Below are 6,000 nucleotides of genomic sequence, written 5' to 3'. Positions count from 1 at the left end.
AACAAGGGAAAAAAAACAAGCGGACCTAAGTAAACAGCAGTAGGAAGGGAAAGGGGAACGGGTCCCCCGTCGTGCTCATGGGGCCCAGAGGAGGTGCAGTCAGAGCCCAGCAGGAGCTCCTAATGCCGGTGACTCTGGGCACCTACACAAAACTGTGTGTAAAAAGAAGGGAAACCACGAGTTGCCATAACTGACTCAGGGAAAAAAAAATAGAAAATCGGTAGTCCCCTGTAACCATTACAAAAATTGAATAGGTAGAAAAAATGTCCCCAAAATAGAAAACATCAGGCCCAGATGTTTACAGGTGAGTTTGCCAACGTTTAAGGAAACTCTTCCAGAGAAAAGAAAAATAGAAAACATGTCCCTGCCCCCCATTTTATTATGAATCATAACCTTTTTATCAAAACCAGATAAGGAGAGTAAGAGAAAGATTATGGGCCAGTTGCATTCAGAGCATAGATGCAAAGTCATAAACGTACTAAGCAAACTTATAAACCCACTGGCCGTCTCCTAAGAGCCCTGGGGGCAAGGCTGGGCCTGGGCCCCCATCTCCACACGGTGGGGCTGCGGGAGCTCTGGCCCTCAGACTGACTTCCCTGATCAGGGGCTGGACTCTCCAGAGGTTGCCCAGAGGGGCCCAGGGAAGACAGGTCAGAAATGCAGGGAGTTAGTGCCCTTTGGAGCAGATTTGGCCCATGAGAGTGATGACATGGGAAGCAACCGGCAGTTAAATTCTGTTCTGAGGTTCTACCAGCTGTGCTCTTGTCAGGGCTGCTGCCAGCTCCAGAGAGCACCACCATATACTGTATTCTATTCTATTCTATTCTATTCTATTCTATTCTATTCTATTCTATTCTATTCTATTCTATTCTATTCTATATCATGTATCATATCACACCCTCTTTGCATTCCTTCATTTCCCGCTTTCCTTTTCCCCACTTTTGCTCCCCTGGGATTGCACCTCCCAGTGAAGTGTTAATACCCACGCTTTGCCCCTGCTTGGTTTTCTGGGAGGCCTGGGTTAAGACAACTCAACTGGGTTGATTCCAGCCTTGGAAGATTGGTTAACAGTAGACAATGAATCCATATGGTTCACCATTTAACAGATCAAAAGAGGAAGACACGTGAGACCTTCTCCATAATGCAGAAAAAGCTTTGGAAAAAAGATACCTCTCCCTAACAACCAAAGAAGAGAGTGGATTTGGTTTGGGTCTTGATTTAAAGAAATCAATTGTAAAAGGACATATTTGAGATGATCAGGATGTTTGATTAGGGACCAGGTGGTAGATGATACCAAGAAATGATGACTATCAAATATGAAATGGAATTTGTGCTGATACAAGGAAATGTTCATCTTTTAAGAGAAGTTACTGAAGTATGTAGGGGTGAAATGACAGGAAGTCTGGGCTTTGCTTTAAAGTAGGAGTTTGGGATTAACATACACACACTAATATATATATAAAATAATCAACAGGGACCTACTTTATAGCACAGGGAACTCTACTCGATATTTTGTAATAATCTATATGGGAAAAGAATCTGAAAAATAATAGATACATGTATATGCATAACTAAGTCACTTTTCTGTACACCTGAAACTAATACGACATTGTAAATCAACTATACTCCAATATAAAATAAAAATTAAAGAAATAAAATAAAATACTCTAGGAAAGAAAAAGAAGATGAAGCAAATGGGGCCAAAATCATCGCAATTGTTGAATCTGGCTGATGAGTATATGGGGGTTCATTGTACAACTTTTTCTACTTTTTAGATGTATGAAAAATTTTGTAACAAAAATAAACTCAATGAAATAGTACTTTACTCTCATGGCAAAAATTATTGAAAATGCCAAGTGTCGTGGGCAGAAGTGGGTGACTCACTGGGTCAAACACGACCTGGTGTGTTTGGAACAGAACTGTCTCAAGTCCCCAGCTTTGCTCGTTTCCCTTTCAGGCGGTGTTTGGGGGGCCTCTGCGGGGTCTGCCGATGCCAGTGTCCTGGAAGGGGCTGGAGGAGGATGGCCGGCCCTCCCGTCCCTCCCTGGGGCCGCAGTGGGTGTGGGCAGGGGACTGTCTGTCCAGCCTGCCGGCCTCACGGAGGGTCAGGGGCGAGCGAGGGCTCAGCCCGCTGACCCACAACAATGCCTGTTGGCCTGCGTTGGGCAGATTTGTGGGTGAGCCCCGCTGGGCCTTGGAGTGGAAAATCGGGGTGCCGGGGCTTTGTGACTGCGCCTGCAGACTGCTGACGTCCGGGAATCCTGTAGATAAAGCAAATACCAGCCTTTGTGTGAGAAGGGCTGGCATTCAGCTGCTGTGCAGCGGGATGCAAAACTGCTGAGAGCAGGCTTAACCCGCCACGGAAACAATGCGAGAGGGGCCGGCGCGTCTCTGGGGGTCACCCTCCAGGCCCCACTTCCTGCCGGCACAGGGCTTTGCCAGCGTCCGGCACCAAACTCCCAACGGGTCCCGATCCGTTTAGATGTTAGAGAAGGATGGTCTCAGGGACTGGGGCTCTCGCTTCCCCAAACGCACACACTGCACAGACACACACACACCCCACATGTGCACCCCCATATATAGACACACACACACATACACACAAGCACACACGGACACACAGACACACACACGTACCCCCCATACAGACACACACACACACACCCCACATGTGCATCCCCATATATAGACACACATACACATACACACAAGCACACACGGACACACAGACACACACACGTACCCCCCATATAGACACACACACACACAGACATAATACACAGTCACACACACGCACCCCCCATATAGACACACACACACACACACAGACGTACACACCAACACACACATAGATACACAGACATACCACACATGCACCCCCCATACAGACACACACACGCAGACATACATACACACACAGGCACACAGTGCACCCCTTCTATACACACAGACACACACACACAGAGCCACACGCTCGGGAGCTGAGGGCCCCGGCCCCCGCCCCCCGCTGCAGCCCCCGTGGGCCCGGTCCCCCCTCTGCAGGCGGGAGGTCCAGGGCCGCCCCTGCACAGACCGGGCCCAGGCCAGACACACACCTGTGCACTCCCCCTGCTCCCTCGCCTGCGCTGCAGGTGGCCTTGGCGTCAGCTCTGTGGCCTTCCAGATGCCATGGCGGGGCCGGGTGGGAAGACCTCTGTTGGCGTCTCCAGGACAGGCTGGAGGGATGGGAGCACTGGAGCACAGCCGTCCTGGTCACTAGGGGTTTGCACAAGGCAGGGTGCCACCCGGGGGGGCCTGGCTCAGGGCTCAGCGCGAGGGCAGCCGGGGGTCCCTGCACAGACACGAGGGGGGCGTCTTTGTCACAGAGAGGGTGGGTGGTCAGGCCCCCAGCACCCCTCCCCTTGGGGCGTCCTCAGCCGCTGGCCCCTCCACGTCTCAGGAGCACGTTGTTGGGATTTTTGTGGTTCCGGCTTCCCTCGGGCACAACTTTCTGGTCGGCTCCCAAGACCCTGATAAATAGCCCAACAACCAAAATGGGGAAGACTCGCCACCTCCTCTGAGACAGCCTGTAACAAATACTCAGGGTTTGGTAGGCTTATGGGTATTCCCCCCACTTTTAGGTTTATTGGATTTATCCAGATTCTGAATGACAATGGATCGCTTTTATAACAGCAGTGTTATTTGAAATAGAATGAGCATCACAGGGTTCATCGGTCCTCTTCTAAAGACTTAGTACACAAAGACCTTCTCGAGAAAGCATCTCCTCGTCAGCAGTCTGTTTTTGTGTATGGGAATGATAGAAAGGACAGTGCAGAGGGGCCTCGGGCACCCGTGGATGTCCATGGGGCTGTGTGGTCCTCAGAGCTCAAGTGTGACCATTAAGGGCTGTGGCGCCGGAGCCGCTGCCCCAGGTTGGTTTACCAGGCGGCCCTCCCACCGAGAGGCAAGGGAAGGGTGGCACCTCACTCTTGTGACACGCTGGTGTGACCTCCTCGTGCATCCTCTCCGCCCGGGGGCCCCAAGGCTGCTGGTGACCAAGCGGGCTGCAGCCTGGGGCTCACAGAGGCAGAGCTGAGGTCCTGGCCAAAGGGCTCCGTGTGTGTGTCCACCCAAGACCTTTTTGAGAGCTGTGGGCAGCGGGGCGTGTACGGTGGGCTTCAGGTCTGCCCTGGACAGCTGCGGGGCCCACATCACTGCTGCAGATCTGCAAGATGCTCCTGGGATGCCAGCAGAGAGCTCAGAGGAGCCCGAGGCCAGTGGTGTGCCCGGTGCATGTGACACCCGGAGCAGGTCACTCTCCTCCTCCACACGACACAGCTATTTCCAGTGTAATCAGGGAATAATCATGAATAATCATGAGTTTCCTGATTTGTTCTTTAAAACAAACAATTAACAATAAAATAGAATATATTTCAATCTTAAAGATATTCCTCAAAATCAGTGAACTATTCCATTGAGGACTATCGTTTGCCCTGAAACATCACACCTCACAGCCTGTGCTCTGTTTCACAGTTTTATATTTTAAACACGCAATAAAAGTGCCAAGAAGTCACACAGCATGACAGAACCGGGATAACTCCGGTGCTGTCTTCACGTGGGCTGTCATTCGCCAACCTGAAGCCCCGTGTTTAAGCACAGAAGTCAGAGGCTGGAGGTAAGAACCGCCCTGGGAGCCTGAGCAGTTCCTGACCTTGGAAACCGGCTCCAGAACAAACGTGCAGAGCAGGGTGGGCCAGCCTCGGGCCGTGTCACTGTGAGTTCTCCGGGTGATCTCCACTTAGCACCTGTTTAGAGAAGGATAAGAAAGAAAACTCTGCTTGTTTGAAGATTACACACATGCAGGCCCTCCTTGTATTTGCGGATCCTGCGTTTGAGGATCTGTCTCCTGTGTTAGGTGCCCAGGCCGCCACACCACAGAACCACACACGAGTGGCTTAAACAACAGAAGTTATCTCTCAGTCTGGACTCTGGAAGCCATGATCCAGGTGTGGGCAGGGCTGGAACCCCTGAGGCCTCTCCCCATTGGCGCGTAGACGCTGTCTTCTCCTGTGTCCTCATACAGTATTTCATGTGTTTGGGGACCCCTGGTGTCTCTTCCCCTTATAAGGACACCAGCCCTCCTGTATAAGGTCTTCCCCTGTGTGTATCTGTGTCCTCATGTCCTCTTTTCATAAGGACACCATCAGATTCGACTAGGACCCACCCTAGCAGCCTGATTTTATCTTGATCACCTGTTTAAAAGACCCCTCTGCAAGTAAGTTCACATTCTAAGTACTGGGGGTTGGGACCTCAACATAAGAATTTGGGGGGGACACAATTCAGTCCATAATATCTGCTTTCTGAAATTTGACCTCAAATCCATGCTCATGGCCCTTTTCACAGTCATTCACTGAGCAGAGCGGCAGAGGTGAAAAATCTGCGTGGCCGGATGTGCACGTCCCCGGCCGAGGGTGACAGGGCGACTCCGCCTGCTTGTTTCAGCTCGTGCTGCAAACCAGCGTCCTTTCCAGGGTCTGTTTAGTATCCCGTTTCCCACAGTTTTCTGCTTTTTGTGGCTTCACTGTTTACATGGTCCCAAGCACAGCGGGAAGGGCTGTCTAGTGTCCTAAGTGCAGGAAGGCTGGGACGTGCCTCCCCAGAGAAAACACGTGTCAGGTGAGCTTCGCTACAGGAGTGAGTTATGGGGCTGCTGGCGTGGGTTCAGTGTTAAAGAATCAACAACAAGTATGAAATTAGCTGTCTTTGTACAGAAACACACACCAAACAGGCTCACGTATTGATCGATGAAAATGTTGCCCACGTAGTGACTGATGAAAATGTTGTGACCAGAGGCTGGTAGGACCTGACCCTGTGTTTCCCTGGGAGAAATGGCTCGTTACCAGTTCACTGTTCACGGCAACTTTATAGGACATCACTACCTCCAATGAGGAGATCCGACTGTATTATTATGTATGGATTGCTCAGACCTCAGACTAACAGAAGAGGAGGGGTATTTTGCAC

The sequence above is a fragment of the Balaenoptera borealis genome, assembly GCF_965194805.1.
Source record: "Balaenoptera borealis genome assembly, chromosome: 5".
NCBI lineage: Eukaryota > Metazoa > Chordata > Mammalia > Artiodactyla > Balaenopteridae > Balaenoptera > Balaenoptera borealis.
This window is presented reverse-complemented; position numbering follows the sequence as displayed.